Source organism: Phalacrocorax aristotelis, chromosome 16 (genome assembly GCF_949628215.1).
Source record: "Phalacrocorax aristotelis chromosome 16, bGulAri2.1, whole genome shotgun sequence".
Lineage (NCBI taxonomy): Eukaryota > Metazoa > Chordata > Aves > Suliformes > Phalacrocoracidae > Phalacrocorax > Phalacrocorax aristotelis.
Genome location: NC_134291.1, coordinates 2,428,329 through 2,441,595, shown reverse-complemented (window position 1 = coordinate 2,441,595; position 13,267 = coordinate 2,428,329).

Genomic DNA, 13,267 nt, shown 5'->3' with positions numbered 1-13,267 from the left:
GATGAATGTGACAAGGCTAGGGCACGAATTAGTCTTAATCTGCCACCTTTACCTCCGTACGAGACTTTTAACTGGGCCACAGCCTGTGCTGTAGTGGTGACTAGGTTGTTTCTGTGGCGCTGAGGTGTCATGTCAGACTTGAAGCACATCTGAGATTCCTTGCTCTTGATGTCCCAGCCCCACCTCATAGCTTGTCAGTGAGGTTTGCGTGGATGTTTTTACTCCTACAAGGGGACAAGTTACCTCTTTCAGGAGGACCCTAGCCCAGCCAGCCCAGCTGTGACAGCCAGCTCAGACCTCTCCTGCAGGCAGGAACCACAAAGCCGAAGGTCTGCCCATGGGGCAATGGGCTGCAAATGCAAAGGGACAGTGGGGCCAAGTTAAGCCTCCTTTACCAAGGACCATCACATGCCTTCAGCCTTGAAGAGAGGCGAGGTCCAACATGCTGTTCCTAGCTCTGCTGGATGATTTACCAAGGTAGGTCCGTTTTCCCAGATCTGCCATGTGACTGAACAAGGCGGAGGAGTCATCACGGGGCGGGAGCACTGTAGCAAAGCCTCGTGTCCTCGCTGGGGTTGTGAGGCACAGCGAGCCGTGCTCGGCTCCCTGGCTGTGCGTGCGGGGAGAGAGGTTTTTCAGTTAAACAAAACCAAAATAATTTTAGCCCGACTGCCATTTGGGGGTAGTTAATGAATCATACTTCAGCCCAAACAAATTTTATGTTCCCACATGGTAAACAGGAGCACACATTATCCTTGCAGTGACGAGCCCTAGGCAGACCACAACAAACTGATTTTTCTTGAACCAAGCTTCGCTTGCAGTAAGGGAAGTTACGGTACGTAGATCTTGCTATTGGCAAAGCGGGAGCCAACATTAAGCTCTTCTGTTTTCGATACCTTGCTGGTGTCACAAAACAAAGTCTGAAGCAGGTCGGAGGAATCTGGCAGAGTTTTAGACAAGACGGATGGACCATTGGGAGAGCACGGCAGGGTTACTGGATAAGGACCAATTTTATGGATGTTTCTGGCTCTCTAAGAAAACAATTTTCCCTCCTCTCCCCTGATTTGAGGATTCATGACTCAGGTTACATTCTTACTCCAGCCTCCTCCATATTTATCTCGACTTAGTTATTCATCCCCATGTAATGGAAAGCAATAAGAAGGTGTTGTCAAAATGTGGGCAATGACTTGAGTTCCAGCCCCATCAGCAACTTCACAACAATTTCTCCTTATCAGTGCTCATCACAGAAAAGGCAAAATGTAGCATGAAGCAAGGCACTGACCTAAGTTTGGAAATGTGTACTCTGAAAGCGTGTTCCGTGAGATGTCCCTGCCTCCCCGACAGTCTGGGGCCACTGACAAGGAATCAGGATCTATTTTATTGTGTAACCAAATTTAACAGCCAGAGTTCAGAGCTGATGCTGGAGCAGAGAGTTTTTAACTGAAGTCCTACAAAAATGTGGGGGTGGCAGTAAAAGTATAATTAATAATTATTTTTATGAAATGAGAGAAAAGTGTTTTATGAAATCTAAAATATGCAAAGATGCACTGTCATCCTGGAAGAAGTAACATGTTTGATGCATTTTAGTTATGGTCAAATCCATTTAACTGACTGGCCAAGATATTACATTTGGGAAAAAAACTTGTACCTAGCTTTCAGACATACTTTTGAGATGCTGTGCCTCTCCCAAGAAAATTTGTTCCTGTTCTCCAGATCCTTTTCTTTGCATTCAGGAAGACTGTAACAGTGTGTGCGGTTTGCTCTAGTATGTCTGGTGGTAATGGTCACTGTAAGGACATGGAGACCTGGACCGAAGTACGTTTTAGCTGCCCAGCTGCATATCCTGTGTCCTGGGCTGATGTGAAAGCCCTGTGCTGAAGTGCAGACATTACCTATCTAGTCTATTCTATCAACCTTGCTGTTCCTCATGCCTACTGGATTGACGCTAAGTCAGTGTGGAGGTTTCACACCTCCTGATTATAGGGTGGGTTTAGCCCTTATATCAGGGCTGCAAGGAAGCCTGCAATGAAGGGGTATCAGCATTGTTATCCTTTAAACAAGATGAAGCATTGATAAAATGAGACATCTTAGCCTGGCCCAGGTTGGGAACTGCCCGACTGGGCCTACATCCACCCAAGTCTAAACATGAGGATGTCTTTGTAGCATTGGAGCTATGTAACATCCAGGTACCTCCTGGAGGTGCGTAGCCTCCAGCTTTGAAATCTCCCTCTGCTGTGGCCTTTTCTGAGAACCGCTTTTTGGTTTTCAGCTACCCACCACGTAGTTACCACAACGTAATCACCTATAAATCACCTATAAAGCTGGCTTCTTCATCCAAAAGGCTTTCTTTGCAAATAGCATAAGAGCAGGTTGCTCTTGGCTGGGCACAGGGAGGGCAGGGCAGAGCTGGGAAGTTTGGTCACACATTTCTGCAAGCTCATCAGGACATATTAAGAAATAACCCTGAGCCTCATAGTAGTTGGAAGGAAGGGTTTTTAATAAAGTGCACATCACCTGTTTCAGATGAAACAGGAAGGCCCCCTAGGGAATTAACTGTATGCAAACAGCAAAAGAATGGCCATTAATTTTCTCACAGCTCATAACATACAATTTTCCACTAATATGAAAGCCTTAATAAGACTACCCATAACCTTTATGTGTTCGGTAGCAGTCCAGGAAATTACAATTACCTTGTGCTTGCAACAGAGTGGGTAATCCCATCAAAAGGAAATATGTCATCTCATGGAAAGGTTCCCAGACAAAAAACATCATTACTGTATTGTGTAATTTGTTGGGTTGTAGTTAATACAGAACCATGATCACCTTGGGTAAGGGTTAGGACTTTGAGAGGAGAGTTTTAGTCTTTCCTAATGGAGCCTTGCCACACGGAGGTTTACCGGAGCCTTGAGCATTACCCCTTTTTGTACAGGTCGTGGCTGTCGCCATCGTAGCGGCCAGGCTTCCCGCGGGCACCCGGAGCGGGGACGCTGTTGGGCTGGGCATCCCACCTTCCACCTGCAAGCTGCGAGGTGGCTGCTGTTCACGGCATCGATACGGTACTGAGATTGTTGTCAGAACAGGTATTCTGGCAGCACCGATGTTAAACTTGCCGTTTAATTGAAGGCCATTTTTCTCACCTTTTCCCGCGAAGGCTGCAACGCGGCAAGCTGTCCCGTTACTCCGTTTCAGTAGGTGGCGATCTTTAGTTGTCTGCTAGAACTGGGCTCTTGTTTTCCAGTCTGTGCAATTGAGATCTGCTGAGAAACTCAGCTGATGAATTTTCAGATCTTTAATTTTCCTCTGGGATATACAGCTCTCTTTGCTGAGAACATATGGGCTGACAGGAAACAGGTCTTTTTGTGGTTCCACTTTTAGAACATTTTGTGTCTGACTTTTTATCATTTATTGACTGATGAGAATGAAAACACTTGAAAGAAGATTTGCCTAACAAACTAATGAAAAGTAAACGAGAGCATAAACAATGAGCGTGAACAGCTGTCTGCTACCAACACCATGCAGCAGAGAGATCCCTATCTCAGCAGCCCGGCCAGAACACCCCTCCCAGAGAGGTGCTCCAGACACACCCTGACTTAAGTAGGACTAAAACTCGGCCCAGGTCCTCTTAAGCTGAACTGCTGCAGAGTTTTGCCATGTCATCTTGAGCAGAAATTTTGTTACTAAAGATATAGCTTGCTTGGAGCAGCCCTCAGCAAGCAAAGCAGTACACGGCCTCACGTTTCTTTAGAGAGAGAGATGGGGAACTAAGATTGGCAGGGCCAGCAGGATTAAGCATCGCTCTGTTCCAAATTTCTAGCTAGCGATAGCAAAGAAAAATGAGATCCCATGGGTAGAAGGCCAGTGTTTCTTCACAATAATTCTCTCCACTGCAGCCAGTAACTAATTAGGAGGCTATCTGAACCCAGTGTTGTCAGAAAATGAATCCTAAATTGGCAAAACTTGGATGCACACAACTACGTGCCTTAAATTTGACAATAACATTTTGGGTGAAACAAAATAGTAAGTGATAAAAAGGTCAAAAGGATGGGGCAGCCACACAGGGCAGGTTTCTGGACTTTTGTTTAGGGATTCCCATGGAAATTTAAATTAAAAATGAAGATTCATTGAAACGGAATATTTTAACTTTTGCCACAAGGAAGCATTGAAATGTTTCTGGATCTTCACTTGAAAACACAGATGTTCAGCTGGAAATTGGTATTTTGTCAAAAATATTTTAGAAATATTTAAGTTCAGGGGCAAATCTGTTCAACTGATTGCTGAAAACGCTTCAAGCGATTCTTTCAAAGAAAAGACTAAAAAATGTCTTGCAGAGGGACATTTTTCACATAAGTGTTAGCAAAATATTTTTGAGTGGATCATTGCTACCTGCTCTCACTTAGCAACTTCCATTGTGTGTCTGTGTTTCATCTCTTCACCCTACCTGAAGTCTCTGCACAATGATTGGCTGCATTTTTCACTTGGGAAGGCTAAAATATCAGTAGGTAAGAAAGAAAAACAAGAGCAGAGCTGTGAGCTGGGGGCAATGGAGAGTGTGGTAGGTTCATCGTAGGGTTGTGGTGGGATGAGATGGCAAGTCTTCAGTTGGCCTGGCAGGTGGAGAAGAGGGACTGGGATGCAGAAATGCTGCAATACAGGAATGCAGAGAAAAGGAGGTGAAGGGGAGAAAGGTGGCAGAGCAGAGGGGAAATGAGATGAGGTGAATGGAAGAGAGAGGCAGGGAGCTTGGTCTGGGCACAGCTCTAGTCTGTGATGAGGCTGCCTGTTGAATCTCAGTATGGCAAACCTTGGTTTGAATACTTCTCAGCATGGGAGAGAGTGTATACTCATCAAAGAAAACAATATTTGCATGGGAAGATTTTCCTCTTTGCAGAGAATCACCGCAAGCTACAAAACAGTTTTTCCTTTTTTTCCTTTTCCTCTTCCTTTGCCTTTGCAATTGCCTTTTTATCTTTGTCTTTTACTTTCTTTATGTCCTTTTCCTTCCTTTCTTGCTTCCTTCCTTCCTTGCACGTTCTCTCCTGGAATCAGCTGTGTTGGTTGCATTGAAACACTCAGAGAAGGCAAATGCATCTATGCTCTTTGCAATCATTTCTGTCAGAAAGACTGATGGACGTGTGCAAATGAGGAAAGACTGAGAAATTACTTTGACTCTGTGCCACACATTTCCTAAGGAGCTGAGCTGCAAAGACTCTGGCCTCTGGAAGTAAAGAGTGGACTATGGATGGGAGTGTGATGGACTTAGATATTTAATTCAAAGCAATAAGAGGAAGATAGAGAAATGTAACACCTTATTACAGGGACAAAACCAAGCAGTGTTCTCAATGTCCTTGTGTTGGGTTTGATTCATGCAGCTTAATGCAGGGAAGAAATTAGACTCCCCGGGAATTACACTTCCATCTACACTTAGTGTGTGGGCTGCTATGTGGCCTCTGGGGAGAGACTCAGCCCATTCTGAAGGGTCATTCCTCCATATATCTTCATCAAAGAAAATCTTTGTATGGCCAGATTTGCTCCCCGGAGGTGCCCATCTTTCTCCAGTGACTGCAGGGGGAGCCTTGACACCAAGATTAGGCTGGACAACTAAATTTCAGGCTGGGTAAAAGAAATTACCCATTCTGTTGGAAATATGTGAATCAAGTCCCAAATGCAGGACTTGTAAGTCAGTCATTAGCCAACTGGCTGGTACTGGGCTACTCATAACAGAGCTTCTAGCAAGACAAAGCAGGTCAAGTCATTCAGCTTGCTCTGAAAACAAACAAATAGCTGCCTCAAAATACCTTCCATCAAGCTCAGGATAAGTTGTCAAGCATTAGGGAAAAAGGAGCAACAGGCCACCTGATATTCAGCTTCAAACAGCCCACAGCCAGAAAGCCAGTGTAGGAGGAACATCTGATGGAAGACACAGAGAGGGAGAGTGCCCCACTTCCAGGGTTACTGATTCCTAAGCAGTATCAGTCACCTCAGTATCAGTTTCTTGTGGTACTCTGCAAAGACGACATTTCTTTGTGCCTCCAGCCTGGCTTCCTGCTCCGGTAGGACCTACAGAGACATATACTAATAGATTCTGAGAGTCTAGTCTGAAGCTCCAAGAGGGAACAAACCCAGCTTGTGCTTAAGATCCCAGCTGGTTTCTACCAACAGAGAGTAGTTTATTCATTGTGAGTTGAACAGAAGGATACAGAAGAAGAAAGTGAAGCTGCAGAAAGACTCTCGGTCAGTTTGGTTTCAGAATAGAGCTGTACTTTAATGAAGGAACAAATTCAATACAGGAAAGCACAAAGTGAGAAAAGAATTTCTTATAAAAGCCTTCATGTGGAGAAGCTTCTGTGCTCTTCAGACCACTTCTTTCTTGTAGAGAAAAACAAGAGACAATTACAAATAATGCATCGGCTTTAGTATGCTTTTAAGTGCTGGATTGTTTACCCAGTGGAAGTGATGCAGTCCTCGCCTTCTGCTTCCTCAAACCTTTACTGTGTACTTCTTCGGCAATGCCAATTCAGTCAAGATAAAGTTGGTGAACTCAGTCCTGAATAACTGGGAGAAATTCTGCTGCCTAGGGCACATAGCAGGCCAGAGAAGACTAAAGTTTCTTGCTGACCTTTGAATACCTGCTTGGCTACTGCAGCAATCAGGATACAATCACTTTAGAGGAGAAATGCATCTCACATGATCCTGGAGCTCAAAACATCTTGAGAGTCAGGAAAGAGTTTGGAAGAGAACAGTACAGAGACCAGGATCACTCCAGAGTGGGACCTCCTACATCAAGCCACCAGTGGAGAAACTTCAGCATTTGAGACTGTGAAACTGAGATCTTCCTTCCTTCTCTGGAGCAAAGTAGGAGCAAAGAAATGTCAAAGAATCCCTTAATATCCTTATAGCCAAACTGGTGAGATACAAATGGGATTGAGATGATTATTATTTTTTTTAGTAGAAAACTGGCTGGAACACTAGGCTTAAAGCATTGCAAGCCGTCTTACAAAGTACACGTGGTGGCTGGTTAGTTGCAGCATCCTTTGGGCTGATACAGGGGTCGATACTGTTTAAAGTCTTCATTAATAGCCTGGATCATGGGACGGAGTGCACTCGCAGCAAGTGTGGATGAAAGCATGCTGGGGGAGCGGTTAACGCTCCGGGAAGGGCAGCTCTGCTCTTCAGATGAACCTCATGGACTTCAACAAAGGCAAATGCCAAGTTCAGTGCCTGGGATGCAATAACTCCATACAGCAGGGCAGGCAGGCAGCTTGGCTAAAAAGCACTTCAGCAGAAAAGGACTTGGAGATCCTGGTGGACAACGTATTGAGCACAAATCAGGAGCATGCTGTAGTAGAGATGATGGCCAAAAACATGATGGGCTGTAGTAGCAAGGGTCTATCAAGCATAGCTCTGTTGCTGATATGTGAAAACACATCTGGAAGCTGTGTCCGGTTTTATGCTCCCTGAAGAATGACATTGACATGCTGGTGCAAGTCCGTTGGAGGCAACCAAGATGGTTAGAGCGCTGGAGCATATGATGTATGGAGACAGGCCACAAGATTGGTGGTGCTTTAGTCTTGGGAAGAGAAGACTGAAGGGGGAGAGATATGTTATTGCTGTCTTCAGCTGCACTGGGAAGATATAGGGAAGACAGCCCCTGACTCTTCTCGGAGGTCATGGATTTTGGTTGAAAAGCAACAGGAAATAGTTGTAATGCAGGAAAAACTGATTAGAAATTAGGAAAATATTTTAAGTCTGAGGGTGCTCAGACCCTGGAACAGGAGCCAGTACGGCTGTGGGATCTTCATTCCTGAATATATTCAGAGCTGAACTGTACAAGGCCATGAGCAATCTGCTCTAATTGAGAAATCTGCTCAATCTACATAATAGAATGCTTTGATAGTTCTCATCCTGCAAGCACCTAGCAGAAAGCAAACATGAGAAGGAACGAGGGAAGGGGTTTGTGTTTGGATGCAGGAACAGGCTGTTTATCAGTCAGGCTGGGGTATCCTGTCCTTCAGAAGCCCCACAAATATGCCATTCAAAATAGATAACGCTTAGTGAAATATGCAGAAAAGGAGGTGGGCCTGACACACCAAGGTGAGCCTTTAAATGACTTATCATCATGGACTGGCAGACGCAGAAGAGGGTGCCTCTTCAAGGCAATATGTTTTAGCAGAAAATGTTTTTGGTTGAAAAACAGCTGTTAATCATGTGGAAGAGTTAGACTCAATAAGAAATTGTACTTTTCTGGAAAGAAAATACCTTCAGAAATCCCTGGTGAAAACACTCACTGCTCTCTGAACTCCTGGAGATGCAGCAAATCCCGGTATTGAAAAAATGGCACATTTTCCTTTTCCTCAGCTGGCCTTAATATGGGGTGCAGGGAGGTGGAAGAGGTTTTTGTGCCACTCCCCACAGCAGGACAGAAGGTCTGCTGGAAGGGTGCACCATATCCTGCTCCCCAGTATCCCACAGAAATATCCCTCAAGGAGCTGAAATAAATGCTAATCTGACTCTTACTGAGGCTTTGCCTTTCTTTTATCCTCAAACCCATCAGACTGCATTCATGTCCTACTTCAGTGGCTCTAGAAAAGATCTGCAGGAATTCCCAGTGCTCTGTCCTTCACCCTTAAATCTCCACTCTCCTCTTATGTCCCCAATCCATTGGGGGCCAGAGACTTGGACTGGGATTTTGCCATTGTGCTGTATGCAGGCAGATACGCGAGCACTGTCTGTCTGCACACAGGATGGTGCTGCCTAAAAAAGGGTATTTTCATCATATGCTGGGCTGGGAGGCAACTGCTGTCTTGCAGCAGGACATTCAGTGGTGACTCTTAGCAAGAGGGATGTTCAGACCCAGAGTGCGATGCCCTTCATGCAAGGAGGGTGCAGCAGGGGGCAACTCCTCTGCCTGCAAGGAGACAATGCAGACCCCTTGGGATTTGTGTTCTTCAACTTGCTCAGTAAAAGCAATGTTACCGTCATTCGTGTGCAGTCACACAATGCCCCACGCAATTAATCCACTGTCATTCTTTTGCCATGTCTGAGAACAGAATCCTCCAGTCATGGAGCTGGTCCATTTGCACAAGAGGCTTCTCCAGTCTGCTTCCATGGATCTCCCAAGGTGTATTTCTCTGAGGCTGGACTAGGAAACGCCTCTCCAGTGTGCTTTGCATGAGCACACACTCCCAAAGTGACAGCAGAGCCGACCCTCACCTCCTGGTGCCTGTCAGCAACTGGGATCCAAAGGTTTGCCCAGCCCAGAAGCAGCCCAGGTCACAGAACAGGAGAAAAGACCTGAGGTCCCAGGAGTCAGAACTTCAGAGACCTGGAGGTTTGTTCCTCCCAGGGCAGGTGGAGTTCATCTGAGCTCACTGAGGTCTCAGCCCGCTTTGTGCCTGGGAGGTGGCTGCTTTAACAGTTATTCTGCCACAGATACCCAGTGTCACCATGGTCGTGCTTCTTAGATGTCTCCATCTGTGCTCAGCTGGTGCCGGAGTTGGGAGCACGCAGAGAACAGGATGTTCCCCCCTCCAGGACATCAGTGAGCATCTCTGCAGTGCTGGGATGTCAGCCAGACTGGTTCCTTCAGAGTTACCACGGGGACCTTTGGCAGACCTGCACTGTACAGTGAAGTGTCCTTAACCTTCTGGACCTCATAGAGGTGAAACAAGCACCCCTCACCTCTCTGACACCGTTTGAGAGATGTCAGAGTGCAAGGGGCCCAGGAAATGGCCTGAGTAAGTGAAGATGAAGAGGCTTGGGATGAAGGGATGTTATTCTCTTCTCTGTGTCACCTCACTCTTGGGACCCACGTCTCAACAGTTCTTCTGTCCTTGCGGTCGAGGAGAGTAACCTCGCTCCTGCAGCACTGGGACAGCAGCAGAGTTGAGGCTGGAATGCACCTTCCTTTCCTTGTGTGTCACAATTAGGTGATGCAGCCGCTCCCAGCTACTCCTTGTAGCTGAGAAAGAACCTGTCTGAATGGCAGTGTCAGCTCCCCGCAGGGACAAAGAGTGCGGGGGAGTGTGATTCTCATTCAGAAGGTGGAAATTCACCCCTGGGGCATGGCACTGGGTGTCCAAAGGCACCACCAACAGCATCTCTCTTGGGTGGAACCTGTTGCCACAAGGTTCAGCGAGCAGCAAAGCCCAGTGACCTACCACAACCCTGGAGAGACCATGCAAGCGTCAGGCAAGGAGGTGCCAATGAGCTGGGTCCACTTCTCTAAATTGCCCATACCTGCCAAAAATCCCTGTCATTGAGGAATAACCTGATGTCTTCAGATGCTGAGATTCCTGCCAGGATTAATTTTCTAGTTGGCAGAGAAGCCCAACGGCAAAAGCTTTTGCCAGGAACAGTGGAGAGCATTTTCTAGGGTGGAGAATCTACTATTCAGGTCAGCACCATTGTCACAGGTGATGGAGAAAGCAATTATACTGCAAACACAGCAAGATAGACCAGAGACCGAGATCCTAGCAACCAGACCAGGAAGGGACAGAGTTGGCTTCCATGGCCATGGTGCCTACATCTTGCTTCTTAACCCTGCAGCACAATAACACTCAGCCCAAGTTGGTGCAGGTTCCCTTGTTTGCTAAGGATTCAGCAGCTCCCGTGGCCTGCAGGAGTTTGCAGTTATGCACAGGACTGGGTCTAGAAGGACTTTTTTTCCCATGCACAATCCTTCAGCTTCGTAGTGCTTTATAAAGAGACTACTGCTGCTATCAAAGACAGCCCAGCGTAGCTGGAGGTCTCTGCATGCAGGCAGCGCCACTGAGGTTCTACCCAACTGGAGGGGTGCAGGTGAGGGCTGGATATTGTGTAGTCGTGGAGAGATTAGACTTCAGTCTGAAGTATTGGGATGTAATCCGCAGGCAGGGTCTTTCACCAAAGTCCCATGTGGTCCTTGCCATCCTTTATATGCACATGCACACTAGTTTTGTGCCATATACCTGAGCACATCTTTGGAATAGGTGTCAGTGGATCCTGCAGCAGGTGACAATTTTTTCCTAGCAGGAAGCTTTGAAGGGACTAGCTCACCACGTAGGGGAGGAGAGACTTTCCTTCCTGATGGCTGAAAGATCTAGCTACAACCCCATTTGAGTTCATCCTTGCTGGGAGCCACCTACTTAGAAATTTTCAGGGCATGAAGCAACACCCAACCAGGTAGCCATTAGAAGAAGCCCTCCTGTTCTGGGAGTCCACATGCAAAGCTTGCTATAAACCTGAATCCAGGACTTAGTGAAGCCTGTGAGCTATCTGAAGCATGGATGAGGATCCCTCTTCCAATACGTCGCCTTCCTCCTTCACCTCCTCCCATCCCTTGTCCCTGCCACTCAGCAGCCTGCTGAGGCTCCCTGTGGTCTTGTGACCCAAATGCTGAGGCCACTGGACTCCTTTTACCCTTCTTCCTGCTCTCCAGTTAGATATTAGCTCCTGGCCAAGGATAAGACAGGGCAGCTTCCTTGGCTAACCACAGACCCTAACACATCTGTACAGAATAACTAATCTGGGACACCCCAAACCTCCAAGAAACAGTATGTGATCACCAAAGGAGGCAGAGACAGATATCTAGCTTTTGATCTTGTCTCCTGTTTGCTCTCTCTCTATCTGCCATCAATGCATTTCTGCTCATTGCTTCTTCTTCCCATTCATTCATGAGAAAACAAGGGTCTTAATTCCATTTTAGGGGCAGCATGAGCAGGCTGAGGGAGGTGATTATTCTTTTCTGTTTGACACTTGTGATATTGTGTCTGAAGTGCTGTATCTAGTTTGGGGGCTGGAGCACGTGATGGCTATGCTGAGACACAGGGAAAGGCTGAGAGAGCTGACTTTTTTTGGTGTCAGGTGAAAGCTGAGAAAGATGTTACTGCTGTTGCCAACTGCCTAAGGGAGGTTATAGAAAAGGTGGAGCCTGACTCTTGGTGGACATGCATTGCAAAAGGACAAGAGGCAGCAGACATGACAAAGAGGAGTCTCACTAAATGTCAAAGAAAACAAAAAATTCAAAATGAGGGACACTCAGCCCTGGAGGAAAGGCTTAGAGAAAGGTGTCTTTTCCATCCTTGGTCACTTGAAGCTTGACTGCATGAGGCCCTGAGCAACCTCCTCTGACTTTGGTGGTGTCCCTTGTCTGAGCAGGGGCTGGACTGGAGACCTCTGGCAGCCCATCCTGACATGAATTATTCCATGAATCTGTGATTTTCAGACTGTCTGGGGAGAAGAATGATGCTGGAGACCAGACCCCATCATGGGTGAGTTTGCTCAGCCGTTAACCAGCGAGGAATTGCTTTCTTGGTGTACTGTCGCAGCTTTACACTTAATCTGCATCTTTGCTGCAGGAGATGGGAAAATAACTGATTCATTCATAGAGGAAATTCGATTAGGCAGCAGACCCAGCCTTGTGAATATTTAAAGGGCAAGAGATGTGCTGTGAAGGGCATTGGTTGGCCAGCTGTGCAGAGAATCCCTTGTAAGTCTTTACTACAACTTTATGAGGCAAGCAGCAACACAGCACTGAACCTGTTTTCCTGCAGGAAAGGGAGCAGAACCTGTGAACCACTCTGGGATGGGGACAACATGGAGTCCCAGCCTAGAAACTAGCTGAGCCTGACCATGTGCTTAGCATGATCATGGATGTTTGAGCAGGGCTTCCAGCAGGAAAATACCCCTGCAGTGGCTTTACCTGCAGAGGCAGCTTGACTGCATGTTACTTCTTGCCTGTTGAGAGTTGTGCTCACACAGTCCCTGGCTGCTTCACCCCAGTCAGGCCTGGATTTTATATATTTTCATGCTGTAACCGATGTAATACGTTTTGGTGTGTAGAGTCAGGGGACAGGAGGGAGTCCAGATTTGAGGGCTGTGGCATTTGAGCTCTCCAGCAGGTCCATGTCAGCAGAGTCATAGAAAACACCTTGCCTAACTGCAACCTAACTGATGGACTTTAGCCTTCACATCTCTGCTAAACAGGGCTGCACACAGATGGGCCGCGCACTGCTTGTCCCCTGGTAAGTGAGGCAGGGTGAGATGCAGCCAGCGTGAGGAATCACCTGCCTATGTGGGCCCGTCAGCCCCACTGGGGCAAAGTGCCTGATGCACACTGGAGAGCAGCCCCCCCAGGCAGGGCAGAGCCTCTTGGTAGCTCTCTCACCTCTCCTTCATCTCTTCTTTGGAAATTGCAATTTAGGGTTTTTACTGAGCTTCTCTATCTGTTTTGCAAGCTCAGGAGAGCAGAGACACCCCAGCAAAGGAAAAAATGGCAGGACTCCAAGGA